The sequence below is a fragment of the Crocodylus porosus genome, unplaced genomic scaffold (assembly GCF_001723895.1).
Source record: "Crocodylus porosus isolate Cpor-Errol unplaced genomic scaffold, CroPor_comp1, whole genome shotgun sequence".
Lineage (NCBI taxonomy): Eukaryota > Metazoa > Chordata > Crocodylia > Crocodylidae > Crocodylus > Crocodylus porosus.
The window spans coordinates 70,456,081-70,474,666 of NW_017728886.1; the positions used below are offsets into that span (position 1 = coordinate 70,456,081).

General features: G+C 42.5%; 1 long non-coding RNA gene across 1 annotated transcript; it reads left to right on the top strand.

Moving 5' to 3' along the window:
• The first annotated feature begins 5,027 nt into the window (after positions 1–5,027).
• Positions 5,028–18,586, top strand: LOC109322124. The gene is made up of 3 exons (XR_002104322.1): positions 5,028–5,038; positions 9,915–9,926; positions 18,504–18,586. It is a non-coding gene; the product is annotated as an uncharacterized LOC109322124 (long non-coding RNA).

Consider the following 18,586-nt stretch of genomic DNA (forward strand, 5'->3'; position numbering starts at 1 on the left):
GGCAAAGAAGTTAACTTTGACCTGAGTGAACTTTTGAAGGGAGAGGAAGAGAAGAAAGAATGAGAGAAGCCTCCTACTAACAAGAACATCTCACATAATCAATGTGGAAAAGGAATATAATGCATTTTTTAAAAAACGTTTTATATCAGTGGGAATTAAAGAGAGAAGAAATAAGCATATCTTGTGAACTAGAGAGTGAGAAACCTAAAAAAGGAAAGTGACTCTCAAAAACCAGGAAGATCACCTGTGGACTAACTAAAAGGACCATTTGATTGGTGATTGCAGTAGCTGAACAGTTTGCACTCGAAGCTTCATTCTTCCTTGATGTCTTTTCAAATGACTGCAGACCTGTCAGGACCTGCACCAATTCAGCATGTCAGGTGAAGGTTTCTGATATGACAATCAACAATGAAATTGCAGCATTAGCATTTAAACTACCTGAATTAAGTGCTAGAACTTAACCTCTTTGAAGTTAAGGGTGACATTTTATACACAGCCTGTTGTTTCACCCTGTCTGGTTCAGGGTTCAAAATAACAATATATGTATGCAGAATTTTACCTTCAATCAGGTGGGCAAGGCATGGAAACTTTATGGTTCTGGTTCTTTTAAATTAAAGTTCAAATGCAGAAAAAATATAATAAAAAACAAAGGGGGACTGAAGATAAAAGCAGGGAAGGATGCTACTTAAAACTATGAACAAATGCAAATTTCTATTTCTATTCGTAAATTAGGATGAGTAAGAGGATGGTGCAGTCTTAACGGCTCCTTACAACGGTTTGTTTTATATGGAACCAAAAGCTTTCTTCTCAAAACAATGACATTTCTAGCCCCCATTACTGTGATTAATCAGTCAATGTTTGTGCAGCACTTTGAAGATGGCAAAGCCTAAAGAAGTGCAATGCATCATTATTGTGAATCTAGCATTCCAAGAATTTTGCTTCCTTGTTAAGTCAGTCTTTCACAGAACTGTCCCAAAACAAACAATTGAAGACCTAAGTACATCACTTAATTTCCCTTAAAGAAATATTAACTTGAAAGCCAAGTTAGGGCCATTTAAATGCAGGCTAGTTGCCCTAAGAAACAAGACACTTGGCAGGAAGCAATGGTATATTCACACACCAGGGGACTGTGGCATATACATCAGCCAATACAAAGCAGATGTGATGCTTCTGTAATGGCAACATTAAAACATGCAATTCTTCACCATTTCAGTTTTGCAAAAGCTGAAGTATAATGAAAGTTCAGTCTGAGCAGTGTTAAGTTTACTACAGCAGTAGTAAAAATGCCTCCCCTCCACACCCTCCATTTCACACTACAGCTTCTTCTACTGCTGGAATTGCACCAGTGTTGAATTGCGTTTCTTATTCGTATCTTGTGGTCAAGGCCAAAGTCTCAGCTTAAGCTGGATAGCCTCTTTATTCATTTATTTTGAGCTTTTAGCACATCTAGGGCCCAATTCAATACCTGTTCAAGTCACTGGAAGGCTGTAGTGCTTTCCTTTGGGGTCAGATAGATTGAGCCTACATTGTGCCATTTTTCAGGTGTCAGAAACTTTTATTTCTTATACATTTCTATTTATACCCAAGTAACTCAGATGTACAGGCATCAGAGATGGTATGTGGCTTGTCTTCAGTGAGAAAGTTGCTGTGCTAAGTTTGATTTAAAAGTGGTTTTTCAATTTTAAAATCAGAAACTACTGGTTATAGGGCCAGAATACACATAACTTCACAATGCCCCCCAAACTGCCCTAATAATAGAATATCATCACATGCAATGATTAATTTTATTTCTGCTACCATTAATTTTTTTAAAATTACGTTAGTTTAAATTACCCAGCCAATGCAGTTAATGACAGTTCTCGTCGTCTAAGCTGCCCTCAGATCCTAGAGAGAAAAATGAAATGTGCTGGGGTGTTTTGGAGGGCTGAATATCAGATCCATGCATGGCTTTGTTGAAGTCAACAGGGCTGTGTATAATTTGCAGGGTTCAGCGGACTTTACTAGCTATATGCGGCATGAACTGAAGAGAGAAAAAGTCTCTCAAACTGCTTTCTGTTAGCTGTCCTTCTGCAAGCCTCAGAGAAAAACAAAACTGTTTGAGCTGGCTTCTCAGAGATGCACAGAATACAGAAGATATTTTGCTGGACAACTTTTTGAAAGCAGCTTACTGCAATTCCAAGAACCTAAGAACATAAGAGTTATTGAGCCTGATTCTTTTACTCATTCAGATTTTGCACTATTGTTAACTATCTCAGTTCTGATTCATAAAAGCAGAAGTGAGAGGGAAATCACGCCATTTTTTAAATGAATGAACAGACTTATAACATGATAAATGAATGGAAATGAGAGAAAAACAGCCAAGTGACAAAAGGGCTGTGAGGAATATAAGTTATTTTGTTTTTCAGTTGCTCCTGGTACTTGTGTGTTTCCTTTACGCTGGCAAGGCTAGTTCACAGCTGGCAACATTGACATAGCTACAGCTCAACTAGTAAAACTGAGGCTGAAAGAAGAGTATCCCCATAAGAAAGGATGAATACCCTGACTGCTTTCTTATGGAAAAACCTGCACAAAGGAGCTAAAGAGGAAGACTTTTGGAAAGAATATAATCAAACAGATATGGGGATGCTTTTGCCCATAGAGAAACAGGCAGAGAGGGTCAACACACAAATCTGTGTCCTGGAGGGGCCATCGAGTACCTCTGTGTTAGCTCTGTGCACCTTCTGCTCCCTCGCAGTACAGTGCCATTGGATTCATGCTCTCCAGGCTTCTTCAACCAGCAGTTGCCTCAGGGATCTTCTCCACTGAGCACCCCACTCTGTGAACAGCATAAGGGAGCACTACATTTCAGCTGTGAGCATTGTGATGGCTATGGAAGGACAATGCCCATCTTCCATGTGGATCTCCAGGCCCTCAGAGTGCTTTCAGGGAGATCCAGAAAAGAAGGAAGGAAGACTATGATAGAGACTAAGAAACTGAGGTGCTGGACTAGCTATGCATAGGTTGGGAGATTCCCTCAGAGCCAGAATAAGCCTGGAAGGATCTGGCAAGAGCCCTTTATGACGTTCAGAGCAAATACAAATATTTTAAATTTTAACTTTTCCTTAAAAAAAAAAAAGGCAAAAAAAAATCAGTTTGTGCAATCCCCTTCAACCCTGTTTCCAAGCAATGTCAGTTGGGTGACTGATATTTTTCAAAATTTGAAATTTGAAAAAAACCCCACATTTCTTTTAAATTGTAGCATTTCCCCCCCCCTATGACTTCCTACCTATTCTAGAGTTTACTAGTTAACTAGGCTGATAACATCCTGAAGATTTATTTACAACCCTTTCACATCCCATGTCCAGTTTCTGGGTACGCATGAGATACTTTGGTGCTGTCAGCTGGCACACCTGAGAAATGCAGTTGCTGTCTTCCTGACTTTTTACATCCTCCATATATCTAAGATTTCCTATACCCTGCAAGGTGAAAGGAATTCTTAAAGACTGCCCATGTGCCTCTTCAACTTATATGCAAGGAGTTTGAGGGCCCATTTGGACATGTTAATATTGTCAGCAGAAGCAAGAGCAGTTAGTAACTTTCAGGTTGACAAGTCAAATTAGAAAGAAACTACACAGATACCACTGTAGGGGGCTTGGGATGTGGTGAGAAAGGAGAATGTAGGAGTCTGTTCTGTTCTGACAAGGGTGGGCTTGAATACCCTGGAAATCATGACTCAGATGTTTTTGAGGGCACAGGTTCACTTTACTCCAAGGAAACTCTCTGATACTGAAGCCACTGCTTGGTTATATCAGTGACTCAGAAGTGTGAACATTCATATGTTAACAGTTGGCAGTCAGAAACATCATTCAACCATTTAAAATGAATCTTGATGAAAACTAAGAACTTTATAAGTAATACAGGCATAGGATCCTGATTCATGCTGAATAGCTTAATTGCTCTCTATAACATATTTAGTTCACACTGCAGATATAAAACTCCTTTAAGAAAAACATTTATTTGATCCTGTTTTGAGAGCCCAAATTACTTTGGGCTCAGCTTCCATAACCTTTCCATCTTCCTGTGTATCTTAAAGAAAAAGGTCTTACTATGATCAATCTTGCCTTCAGCAACAGCTGTACACTGGAACTGCCTTAGTCCAGAATCTGTCTAGAAACAAGCCCAAAGTGAACTTACAGGTACTGAAGGCTGTTTTTGCCCACCTTTTTCGCAGAATCCTTTGGGGCAGAAACCATGGGCCAACCCTGTCCTGCTTAGCCTCAAAGTACTGCCTCAATATCATGTTATCAATTATATATTATAGATATACAATACTGAGGTAGCGCCTTGAGGCAGGGTTGGCCCCAGGAAAAGACACAGCCTATAATAACTGTTATTTATATTACAACAGTTATAGACTATTATAACTGTTATATATGAATAAGACATAATAATATATTTTAAATATATTATAACAGTCTATAACAGTTATAGACTAACTAGAATATAAGTATCATAATTATTCTAGTCACTCATAACTATTCTAGTCTAACTCCCCTTGTAATGAGTTTCATAACATTGGCTGGATTGTTAGTGTCATGGGATTGCCTGAAATTCTCAATTTTTATTCTCAGAGTAAATTCCTGGTCCTGGAGAAGAAAGCTTGAAAATGAGAACTTAAAGCCTCACAAACCAGAAGCAAAATACATTATTTAAAAATATCTTATTATTTTAAACAAATCTTACAATTGTGGAGAGACCTAATTCATGGTTTTTAGAATAATAATCCAAAACTAAATAATAACCAAAGAAATTCATCTCATCAATTCCTTAAGTGATTCCTTAGCAGATATTTCATTGAATTAATCAACTGTTGTTTATTTAGTGTTATCACTTTATCTGGTGTTTTACAGTAGATAAAGTATGATCCACAAGGCTAATAGCTCTGCCCTGAAGAGTTTAAGATCTAAAGCATTTTCTTTTAACTGGGAGACTGCAGCATAAAGTAGCATATGGCTCTTATAAGGTGGCATGATTTAAGGAAAAAAAACAAGAGTTTCAGGTTTCTGCCTTGTTGTTGTACCTTCACAAGGCTGGATCTAAAGAGCTGATCAGAGCAAATCTCTCTATAATGCTCTTTAACAAAACAGACTGATGAGGTAAATTACTGATAAAGACTGCGATGTAAAATAAAAGGAACAGTCATGCTGCAGTGGGTGATGGAAACAAGCACTGAAAATGCCTCCCTTTTTAAAAAGGGATCTTTCCATTAGGCTGTCCACATCCCCTCCCCAGTGACTTATGTAATGACTGTAACATGGTACCATAAAATCAGCAAGCAAACAAAACAACTACAGCAGTTTGAGAGACTTGGAACCATTATTTTGTTTCTTTTTTTTCCCTGAGCAAGATGACTGAGATCCTCTTCTGTCCCAGGACTGGGCTCTTTGTTTTAATTATCTAGCCAGCTCTATTTCCTACACTTGATTGGGTTTATGTTTCTGTGATTTTCATTTTCCTGTTGGGTACCAGGAGAACTGAGATGCACTGGCAATATGAAATAGGTTGCACTGCTATTGTTAGATTATATGTTGCCACACAACTCTTCCATCACAGATTGCATCCATAATGCATGGAGAGGCCTGACTGCTCCTGCTTTGTAGAGTCCTAAGAAAGCCCAGAACAGTAGGGGCTCGTTATCAGGTACTTAACTTTCAAAACCTTTGGGAAGAGGACTGGTCAAGTGCTGGGGAATGTATGTAAACAAAGCTCTCACCTAATCAAAAGGGGGATGATTAGCTGGTTGAATTACAACAGAGTGTCAGGGACAGAGAAAAGAGTACAAACTCCTTAATTACACAAGTGTCTGTCACTTACACCTATATTCTGGATTCACATGAAAAATAAACCCTGACTGCTTTCTCTGTTGTACCTTTTTGTGTACTAATGAGATTATACTGATGCCATTTAGGGCCCCTGGCTTAGCAGTGTCAGGCCACTGTGTCCATTCAGCACCATACTTCCAGTTTATCTATTCAGGATGTACCTAGCACCTTCCAGAACTGCATCAGATTGGTTTTCAAGTGAGATGAGCAGAGTGAGGCTCAGTCTGCAATGTTTCAAGCACTGTGGGGAAGAGGTGATTCAGCTGGATTTTACACTAGTCCACTCGAACACACACTATAATGCAAGACCCATTTTTCACCCGTAGAATGTATCACCAGTACAGCTTTGTATCATCATGAACGTATATTTCCCTAATCTAGGCAACCCTGGGTGCATCTACATGTGCTATTAATATGCAGCAATAAACTGGTGCATGTTGTGCCAGAGTTCATTTCTCCTGAGAGCACAGTTTGCACATGCACCTTGGACTGCAGTACATTGAACAGGGTCAGAGCTGTCCTGGCTGGCAGGGAGTTGGGGTGGGAGTGTGGGGGTGGCCAGCCCAGGGCTGCTTTGATCCAGCTCAATGTGCTGCAGAGGTGCTGTCTGGGGCACAACAGTGCTTCAGTGCAGGGGCTGCCTGCTGGCTAGCCTTACACACTGTAGGGAGGTGGGTCAGAGTCTAGATCTGTGTTGCTGTGCACTAAAAAAACCCTCTGCTGCAGGATTTGTATTTACAAGTACTAACAAGTACTAACCTACAATGGAGTTTATTAGTTTACTGCAGCCTAACAGAGCTGCACATGTAGATGCTGAGATGTTTACTGTGGAGCTAATTAGGCAGTTCCGCAGTAAGTGTCTCATGTAATGCACCCCCGACTGTTGGTTGTTTTATCAGTGATGAGAGTTCTGCATGTGTCACTCCAAAAATGTTTCCCAAAGAATGAAAATTCTTAATTTGATTATTCAAGTAGGCTTGAAACTGGTTTACAATCTCTTACATCAAGGTCCCAAATGTCTCCTGTCACAAATGATATCCTCACTTATGCCCCACAGCCATTGCCAACAGGATCAGGAATGCTACTTTTAATTAAAAATGTTATTTCTAAATGCAGTTTGCAGTTTATGTTCTTGGTGAGAAGTGTGTCTCACATTGTGAACTTTCAGACTGCTGTACTGCCAATCAAAACACTTCAGTTTTCTCTGATGTCCTGTCTACACAGACAAAGCAACAGAGACTTGGCTGGCATTTAAAAGTTTTGCTGGCATAGCTATGTTGGTGAGGAGTGAAAAGAACCATGACCTCCATGACATATCTATACTAGCAAAGACCCTAATACAGATTCATTCATACCTACAAAAAAGCTATGCTCAGTATAGCTTACTTCATCTGAAAACCAGTTTAAGCTACACTGGTGGAAGAACTCGTTTTCTGGTTTAACTTGTGTCTTTGCTAAGGGGGTTTATTAGTTCCGCTTTGCCACCGAACAATTTTAAATGCAGATAAGCTCCAGGGTTTACAACAAAGGTTGAAGAGGCTTGACTTTCCCATGCTTTATACCTTTTACATTCACTTACACCTGTTCATTGTGGGTGTGAAATGTGACCACATAAACCTGCATGCTTCACACCCACCATCAATCATTTGCACAGTAAGCTTCAAGACAGTAGAAGACCTAGCCCAATATGGTCCCCTCTACATGTTAGTGTTATGCAATTAACTGGTTAATTGTACAATCATCTTAAGTTCAGCTAGACAGCAAAGTAGCTATCACATGATAAAAAGCTCCAATCAGCTATAAGGTTGGGCCCTGAAAATGTGTACTAACTTTATAGCTGGTTGCTCTCAAGCTTTAATGTGCAGCAGGAACCCTTTGCAGTAGGGAGCCTTGTCAGCTGACAGTACTTGCAGGAGTACGCCTTGCTCAGCATGAAAACCCCAATCCCTGCAGATTGCAGCTACTGTGATTCCCAAGGCTTGGGGGTTGTGAAACCCCCAGCCCATACAGGGCTCTCAGTCCAAACTCACATCCAATGGCACCTTTACCTGCACATGTAGAAGGGGCCTCTGTTTTGCCCAAGGCCAGTAGATGGACACATGTGTTTGTATTCCAAGGTCAAAACGGTCTTTCCTAAATCTCCGATCACTGAGCTCCACTGATGATTTTAAGAGTGGAGGAACAATTTGATAAGCTAATTATGGCATTTTTGCTATGGCTTCATAGCATGTCTTCACTGCAGACTTAAATGAGTACCTTAGTTGACTATTTCCCCCAATTCGTTTCCCATCCACACAAATAATCCCCCTGACCTCAATTTAAATGTGCTTTCAGCCCCAGCTTCCTGTCTTGACCTGGGGTACAGCCTAAAGCAGGGGTAGGGAACCCCAGGTACATGTGCCAAGGGTGGCATGTGAAGGCATTTTGCTTGGGACTCGTGCCTCTGGGCAGATGGTAGGGGAGCCATGAGGGACCTGATACTTGTTGTGGCAGTATAGCCCCGACCCCTTCCCTGCCATTCACCTTGAGGTGCACATACACCTTCCACTGGCACTGAGCTAGGTCGGGGCTCCATGAACTCTGACACAGCTCCCTGCTGCCTGCTGTGAGCAGCACAGACTCTGTAGTGGGGGGCAGGGGCCTGCCCAGAGCCTGGACTGGCCATGACAGGCACTCAGGAGGCTGTAAGCGGCTGCGCTGTGGTCCACGGAACCAGCCTGGCTTGCTGCTGGCAGTGGGTGCACACATACCTTGGGGCAGATGGCAGGGAAAGGGCCGGGCCCTGTTGCACTGCCGCAATAAGTATTGGGCCCCTTACGGTTCCCTCACTGTCTACTCCTGGAATGCCATCATCTTACAAGTTGAGGTTGCAGGTGTTTTTGGTACTGCCCAAAAACATTGCTGATCCTTGGCCTAAAGCCTGAATGAGATTTTCATTTGGACTGCTGACTCACCCACTTCACAGTGAGGGTAAAGGCTAAACCATTTATTTAGTTCTCCAGTGTCTGCCCACAATTACCCCCAGTGGGACAAGGACAAGCAAGTTTTTCCAGGATACAGCGAGAAAGAATCATGGAGCAGGTCCACTTTGTGCACTTACAAGAACATGGGATGTGCCCCCATAAGTCCTAGCAACATAGTACAGCACCAGTGAGGATACAATTTCTTGTATGGGGGTTTTCAGTGTAGTCGCTTACATACTCAGGCTAGGCTCAGTTTCATAGATTTCATAGACATTAGGGCTGGAAGGGACCTCGGAAAATCACTGAGTCCAGCCCCCCACCCAAAGGGCAGGAAGTCAGCTGGGGTCATAGGAGCCCAGCAAGATAAGCATCCAATTTACTCTTGAAGGTGTTCAATGTAGGTGCTTGAACCACCTCCACTGGCAGACTGTTCCAGACCTTGGGGGCTCGGACAGTAAAGAAATTCTTCCTTATGTCCAGCCTGAAACGGTCTTGCAGGAGTTTGTGACCGTTCGACCTCGTCATCCCTTGGGGCGCTCTACTGAACAAACATTCCCCCAGATACTGGTGCTCACCCCTGATAAACTTATAGGTGGCCATCAGATCACCCCTGAGCCTGCGCTTTTCCAGGCTAAAGAGTCCCATGGCTCTCAGCCTGTCATCGTAAGGTCTGTTTTCCTGACCTCTGATTATGCGTGTGGCTCTTCTCTGGACTCTCTCAAGCTTCTCCACATCCTTTTTGAATTGTGGAGCCCAAAACTGGATGCAGTACTCCAGCTGCAGCCTCACCACGGCCGAGTACAAGGGGAGAATGATGTCCTGCGATTTGCCTGAGAAGTATCTATGGATGCAAGCCAGCATTTTGCTCGCTTTACTAGACGCAGCATCGCATTGCAGGCTCATATTCATCTTGTAGTCAATGATGACCCCCAAGTCTCTTTCTTCTGTAGTGCTAGCCAGCGTTATCAGAACCATGTCTGATCATCCAAGTTGATACTATAGTGAGGATACATACATGTACATATAGTCTAAAGATGGCAGTAAAAATAAATTCAACCACAGGAGAATCATAGGAATGTAGGGCTGGAAGGGATCTCATGAGGTCATCTAGTCCCGCCCCCTGCTCAACGCAGGATCATCTCTGACTAAATTATCCCAGTCAAGTGTCTGTCTAACCTGCTCTTGACTACAATTTATCTGGGTAGCCTCTTCCAATGTTTGACCCTCATACTCAGAAATTTCCTTCTAATCTCTAACCTAAATTTCCCCTGCTGCAATTTGAGACCATTGCTCCTAGTCTTGTCCCCTACAGAGAAAAGCCCACTTCCATCCTCTATGTAATCACACTTCAGCTATTTGAAGACTGTTATCAAATCCCACATCAGTCTTCTCTTCTCCTGACTTTAAAATCCTAATTCTTCTCACTTCTTCTTATAAGTCATGCCTTCCAAGCCCCTAATCATTTTTGCTGCTCTATTGCTGGACTCCTTTCAATCTGTCCAAATCTCTCTTGAAGTGTGGGGCCCAAAACTGGACTCACTACTCCATGCAAGGCTTCACCAGTGCTGAATAGAGTGGAAGAATAATTTCCTTTGATCTGCAAGAGGCATTCATGTTAATACATCCCAATATGCTGTTGGCTTTTTTACTGCAACAAGAGCACACTGTTGACTTGTATTTGCTTTATGCTCCACTGTAACTTCCAGGTCTGCAGCCTAGCCAGTCATTCCCTAGTCTGTCTTTGTGCATGCAATCACTCAGTCCCAAGTCCTGTCTACACTAGCTTTACTTCCATTGATGCTACCAGTGGTGGTAAATCTGGGGAACTTGGGTGGGAGGGAGGGGCAGAGACTAAGGGTATCCAAGGCCAGAGAGGTCATAGGTAAAATATAGTTTTATGATTCTCTTCCTCCACACTGGCCAGATTAAACCATATATGAAGTTACCAACTCTTGTGATTTTACCATAAAACTTGTGATATCTAGCAGATTTCTTAAAAGCCCATCTCCCCTGGGATTTTACCATAAATCTTGTGATATCTGGCAGATGTCTTAAAAGCCCATCTCCCAGGGCCATATGAGCATAAAAAAACTTCAGCATTAAAAATTAAAGTAACTTCCCAAGTCTTGGGGCTGCAAATAAAATCTTGAAAATGCAACCCAGGTGAACCTCAAGTGTTCACAAAACAGAAAGCAAACAAGAAGACATCATTTGTTGCATTTATAAAATCTCATGATTTTTTCAGTCACCCTCATGATTTTTCAAAGCTGGACTCACGTGTTATGAGGGCTTCAAGCAAATATTCTGAATGAGTCACTGCATGTTTAACCGATGCTAGGCTGCATAGAGATCTTATGAAAACTGGCACCCAAATGCATATGCTATCTACAACACAATTCCTGAAATCACCAAACACAGGATATAGCCACAGCCTAAGTTTCTCCCTTTGCCATGTTAGCTTCTCATAGAATCACAGAAAATTTGGGTTGGAAGGGACCTCAGGAGGTCATGTAGTCCAACCCCCTACTCAAAAGCTTTTGTTAGCTTTTGAGTCCAGCTTAACTTTAAAACAAATCCCTGAGGTATCCATAAGCACTGTGGACCTATCCCAACAGGAGACCGTCAGTTTGCATGAGAAAAAAAAGTGGAAGAACTCATCAAAATGTCATATGTATAGAGCTTTAAAAAAACTGCATTTTTTTCCCCTTCCCTTTACTTTTCATGGAGGTTTTCCCTGAAGCTTCGGCTTGTGCTAATTCTTCAGCTGTTGCTGTGTTTTTGTTGGAGACTCTGTGGATTACAGGGGTCCCATTCTTGCTGAGGCTATCTGACATTAGTAAAAAGAAAGAAAGCTTCCAAATGTTATTGCACTCTGCATTATTTCTCTCTTTCCCCATGTCTCATGTGGTGGTTTTTCACAGAGTTTTTAAAAGCTTTTAAGTTCTCAAGCTATCCATCACACACAGAGCAAACACTACATTGTCTCCCACTTGGAAAGGTTTTGAAAAAAAGCAACAGAGGAGACATTAGCAAATCAGGAAGACACAGACACATATGATCTCTCCCTTGGCCCCTCTATAAAACCAATGGAAATTTTTCTAGAGTTAAGACTGTAGGGTGGAGCTGTGCATTAAATTATTTTTGCAAACATACAGTACATTTTCTGCAACTTTTATTTCACAGTTCATCAATTCTGAAGTCAGTAAGTTGTGAGCCAGAAAAATGGCATCACAAGAAAAGGGAAAACTTTGATTTCTACACACATGGAACAAAGGGCCAAAACAACATGAACTATAGCATGAATGACGACAACACTCACTGTCTGCCAAATTGATTGTGGCCTGTGCCTATTATAGTACCATAGTACTTAATTTTTTTCTGTTGCCATTATGTCATCTCTTTTCTTTCCTAATTTGCAGCTGGCTAGAGATGCATAAGAGGTCCTAGAATCTTCAGTCTTCACGGATGTACATGTTAATCACACATGTGATGAAAAAGACATTCTGAGATTTAGATTACATCTCAGAAAAAAAATGTTCCTTATCGTCACAACAGTAGGACACCAGAACAAACTGCTTCAGAAGTTATAGAATCTCTTTCACTGGAGTTTTTCAGGACCCTAGATGGGTTTTTATTTGGGAAGAACTGCAACTAGGGTATCCTGCATCTGTTCAGGGATTGGATTAAATGGCCCTTGAGGTCTCTTCCCACTATATACTTGTATGATTTTACATGATTACAACCACTGTTAGAGGTACTGTAAGAAAGAAAAAAATGAATTACGCTAATGTGATCAACTGCGTCTTTAAGGGTGTTATTGCCAGCACCCTAGCCTTCCTGGAATGATAGCCAAAACATTACTAATAGAGATGCCAATTAGACTCTCTTATCTTAATAAGATGGACTTAGAGGAATTCAATCAGAACCCTGGAGTCATCCTGTCTGCTTTGGACCCTGGCCTGTATTCTCTTCACTGAGCACTGCAGCTTCTCAAGTTCCTATTTGCTCAATTCAAAACAGAACAGACTATTGCAGCATCAGTTTGCTCAATAAACTTGTTGGTGCAGTTGCCTTTCTGCTACTGCAAAGGTGAGGCCAAAGTAGCTTGACCCTGGCTGACAATGAACCCCAGGAGCACTCAGTGCCATGATAAATAATTCAGGACAAATAGAGAAGAGGCATGAGACGTGGGAAATGTGATATCTCAGTTCAGAGGCCCAGGTGGACCAAGCTTGCAGTCTTGGATAGAAACGGAATAAGTGTGAGAAATCACTCATCCTTAATAAATACTAGTTTCATAGACCTTGCTGGTTGTGAGAAGCATTCAGCTTCAGCAAATCATTGAAAACAAAATGTGCATTTTTTCACTTCAGAGGATTTAGTAGTTGATTAAATACAAAAAAAGGGAGGTTGGTGGGTAAAAGAACCAGTCTTTCACTTCAGGGAATTCAGGTCGAGCCCTTTGTGAAACAAGTTCATGTCTCAGCTCAGTGACTCTTGCGGGTACTACCTCACATCACAAAACCACTGTAAAGGATTTGGCACAATACGGCATGATTGATGATCCCTACTCAGAAAGAGGGTGCCATGGGGGCTTAGCCTGTGTTAGCCTGGGACTGTATCATCTCTTAACTACAGAAATGGAAGGAGGTTGAGGGAGAAAGGGAATGAAATGGTGGAAATCTTTGCTTGGGACCACATCAGTCTCATGTTAAATAAGACAATTCCAGTACTTTTTTACACATTTAAGGCCAAAGCTCTCCACTGCTCCACAAATGATGTGGTGCCACTAATGAAAAAATTGGGGAGCAGAATTGAGAGCCCCCTAGACATGGCTTCTCACCTATGAAGAGTTATGGGGGACTCTTTCACTGAATCTCATAACATAAGGGGAATTAGAGGATGGCCAGAACTCTGTCTTCAACTACAAGAAGCTCTCCAGCTTTGTCTAGGTGACTGTCTTCTGATATATGCCACACAGACAATCCAACAGTAATGTTGTGGTTACAATATGAAGATCCCACTAATCTTAAAGCTTCATAGCACTACATAAGACCATGTATATATGGGGGTACTCTGGGAAGTTTAGGTAAGTCAAACAAATGTGTGAAAACAGTGCACATTAAGTGTGCACATTCAGTATGGTAAATCTTCTTGTCAATGCTCTCATTCCAGAGTAAAGTGAACTTAGTTCTCCACTGTCCTCTAAGGCAGTGGTTCCTAACCTTTTTTATACTGCGCACAACCATGGGAGCAGGACAGGGCGCACAGAGCCAGCTGCCGCCCTCCTAGGGATGTCCCGCCACCCAGCGCTAATTCCACATATGACTGCTGGAGGCAGAAGCCACTCGCCCAGGCGGACAGGTGGGAGTCCAAGTGGGGGGCTTGTGTCATGACTTGGCAGCCAACCCTTTGCGGCCCAGTGGTTGGGAACCTCTGCTCAAAGGACTGTCTAAGGACAAAGAACTAAAACCATTTTTTCTGGAAAGAGAGTATCTACACTGGAGCTTAATGGGATTTAATATATGTATGTTGACTTTACACTTTTAGCTGATTCACCTTTACTTTCCTAAACATTCCCAGGGTTGGCCTCATAGGCCCAACCCTTTTCTTTCCTAGCCAGAATCAGTTTGCGTGGGAGCAACCAGGGCACTTACCTAGGGGGCCCAGCCAAGGGGACTCCCTATGCTAAAGTACACTGCAAGTCACTCAGAGCGAAGATGCAGCAAGAGAGGACCAGGCCTTAGCCTCAGCTGAGGACCCCCTTGGCTGCATCCAGATGTGCATGGATGTTTGGATCCCTGGGGACAACTAGTGGTCTTCAGGAAATGCCTGTGCCATGTGTACTCTTGTGCATGGCAAATTACCCCAGGTAGGGTAGGGGAGGATGGGACCAGCACTGGGCTGGACCCAGCAGCTTTTTCTGGGGTCCTGGAGGCCTCCTGGAGCTGCAGCTGCATCGCTCTTGCCATGCAGAGCCTGGCCAGCATCAGAGGGCAGCTCCAGCCAGCTAGGCTCCAGCTTTGGGCAGTGCACACTGCTGCCTCATGTGGACTCTGATTTTTTTTCAGTGGGTTTATACCCAGAGGTCTAAAAAACCCTCCACACTGCTCCCTTGCAGCATGGACAACAATGGAACATGCAATATATGGTGCCGCAGATGCATCTGTGGCGCCACATACTGCACGGCCTCACTCGTCTGGACACGGCTCATGAGTCTAACTCAAGCAGGCTCTTTTTTAGAATAGAAAAAGAGTTTCGTTACTATGGTCACAAGTTCTTCTTCTTCTTATGTTTCAACACCACATTTGACCATTTTGTTACACATGCATGTGAGGGTCACAGGTTAAAAAGCTACTTAAAGGCCTCCCTAAGTATAATCATATGATTAGCCCCAATGAAATTTATGGACTTACATTAATATACAGCTCATTAAATCAGGGCTTATAAAATTTAACTTAAAAAAGACATCCCTTCTAATCATGATGTATTCAGGAATTTTCACTGAAATTGGTTTGAAATGCTATTTAAATTCACAGAGTGATTAGTTGGCTTAACAGGTTTATTTTCCTAGCATATTTCCTGTATGTAATCCTGCCCCATTATCCCAGTCTCCTTTTATGTCCATGCTCAATTACCCAACAATATGTACATGTAATTGCATTTCTAATTTGTTTCCATGACTGCATAACCAAAGAGTGCATGCACTTTTGAAAATAAAAGTGCACACAATTTGGTAGATATATCCTTAGTATTCTCTTTTCTAATGTAACCTTCTAATCTAATTTTAAAATGCCTTTATTGGTCATGTTTTCTAAAACTCTTATATTTGTTGCTTTTTTTCTGCATTTTTTCCATTTGCCTACAGATATCTGAGAGTCTAGTGCCCAAACCAGTATTCCAACGGAGACAGCACTGATGCCAAGTAGAGCAGAATAGTTACCTGCTGGGCACATCTACATGTGCAATTAATGTGCCTGAATTTATTGCATAGTAAATTCAGGTGCCTTAAACTGCTCCCAGGCACATGCCTACATTTGTGAATGGGTTGAGAACAAATTAAGCCCATTAGGAGCAGCTTAGTCCAGGGCTGCTCCTGTCCTGTTCTACCCACTTGCAGCAGCCAGGGGGAGCTCCAGGCTCCCCCAGGTATCAGCCCCAGCCTGGCAGGGAGCACTGGGAGCAGCCCTGGGTTGGCAGGGGACACTGAGGGCAGCCCTGGGCTGACAGGGGGCACAAGGGAGTCAGGCCTGGGCTCCAGGGGGTGAGGGGAGCTGCCACAACAGGTCCCAGCTCTCTGGGAGCAGCTCCTAACCATGTGGAGCTTGAGGCTAGCTCCAAGCTCCAGGGGGCTGGGTGGGGGGAGCTGTCATGGCAGCTTTCAGCTGCACAGAGCTTGGAGCTACCCCTGAAGATAGGAATAGTTCTCCACTGCCCCCCAGAGCTCAAAGCTTAGCCACACAGCAGTTATGGCCCCCTGCTGCCTGGGCTGACCAGGAACAGTTTGCTCCCGGTTAGCATCTACACATGCACTTCGGCACATTAGTTTAATACACTGTTGCGTATCTGTTGGTACTAGCAAATGGTGCTTTAAATTAATATACTGGACAGTAGTTGCTGCACACATATAGACAGTGAAACTACTGTGCATTAGATTTGTCTAATGCACAGTAAAACGCATGTGTAGATGCACTCACTGTCTTATACATGACACTTCTGTTAACAAATCTTATAGTGACATCTGCCTTTTTTTGCAACAGCACACTGACTCAGTCAGCTGTGATCTACTCTCACTCCCGGATCCTTTTTCTCAGTTCTGCTACTTAGCTAGTTATATTCCATTTTGTATTTGCACATTTGATTTTTCTCTCAAGTGCAGAATTTTGCCTTTTATTGGGTGTGTATTTTTAAGTATTTCTATGTATATATATACCAATTCAGAACCCTCCAACACCCATCTAGATTGTTCTTTTTTAAAAGAACCACTTTACGAAGTAAATTTTTAAGGCATTTCTTAGAGGCTTTCTGATCTTTTGATAAATAAATACTCATAGTATTTACTCTTGAGACTGAAGTGTCACAGTTTTGCCAACTTTTTTTCCTCTTCTAAAGTTTTTGTAAACTGTATTGGTGTGTAAAATCATAGATTCATAGTTGTTAGGGGCTGGAAGGGACCTTACAGAACATTGGGTCCAGCCTCCCTGCACTTGGGCAGGAAAGACTGCTGGGAACAGATGACCCCAGCAAGATGGGTGTCAAGACACTTTTTGAAGATTGTCAGGGTGGGTGACTGTACCACCTCTGGGGGGAGCCTGTTCAAAACCGCAGGCACTCGACTTGTAAAGAAGTTTTTCCTTATGACTAGCCTGAAGCATTCCTCAAATCAGCTTGTGCCCATTACTTCTTGTTCTCCCTGGGGGCTCTTGGTGAACAGATGCTCCCCCAAGGCCCTGATGTATGCTCCTGATGTACTTATAGACTGACACCAAGTCCCCTCTGAGTCTTCTCTTCTCCAGGCTGAACAGTCCCAAGTTTTTCAGCCTCTTTTCATATGACCTGGTCTCTAGGCCTCTAATCATGCATATGGCCCTCCTTGGATGCTCTTGAGCTTCTCCACATCCTTCCTGAAGTGTGGTGCCCAGAACTGGTTGCAGAACTCCAGCGGTGGTCTCACCAAGTCTGAGTAGAGAGAGAGGATGACATCTGTAGCCTTGCTCGAGATGCCTCAGTAGATGCATGCCAGTGTTTGATTAGCTCTGCCAGCTACGACATTGCAATGGTGGCTCATGTTTATTTTGTTGTCTATCGTGTCACCAAGGTTTCATTCAGATGTGGTGCTAGCAAGCATAGCACTGCCAAGCCTGTAAGTGTATTGTGGATTATTTCTCCCCATATGGAGCATTTTGCATTTCTCCATATTAAATGACATCTGGTTGAGGTCTGCCCAACTTATGAGCCTGTCCAGGTCAGTCTGTATTGCCAGCCTGCCTTCGAGCATGATCACCCCCCCCAATAGTTTGGTGTTGTCAGCAAACTTTGCTAGTTCACTTTTAATATCCAAATCCAAATTGTTGATGAACATGTTGAATAGCACTGGCCTGAGTATTGAACCCTGAGGGACACCACCGGTCACCCTCTGCTATGATGACTCAGTTCTGTCAGTCAATACTCTCCGGGTCCTGCCACAGAGCCAGTTACCTAGCAACCAGACTATAAAGTAGTCAAGGCCACATTTTCTGTATTTTAAGTTATATTATAGTTATAATTATTATATATTATTATCATAATCATAATAATCATAGTTATTTCCATTTTATAAATGAGGAAACAGGGATCATGGAAAAAATAAGTGATTTACACAAGAAATTACCATCATGCCTTCTTCCTGCAAGCCTCTGCTCTAATCATGACCTTGTACTTACTCTGAAAACTACTGTCAGAATTAGCCAATGAAGAACTGCTGACAGTGGCATTACAGGTATTTGTAAACAAAGCAAAATTTACTGGTCTGAATCATACTATCATGGACACAAGTAAGTTTCTGTTTTATAGGAAAGAGTAGTTCCCTATTTCCATATGAGAAATATCAAATCACTTATGTGTCATCAGCCCATTTGTCATGCATCTCTTAGGACATATAGATTTAATGCTATATAGCACAATTGAACAGAACTCCGAGGCAACTCTCGGAGACCATAAAAGCTAAAGAGGCGGTGGTCATGGGGGACCTAAACTACCCGGACATCTGTTGGGAGACACAGA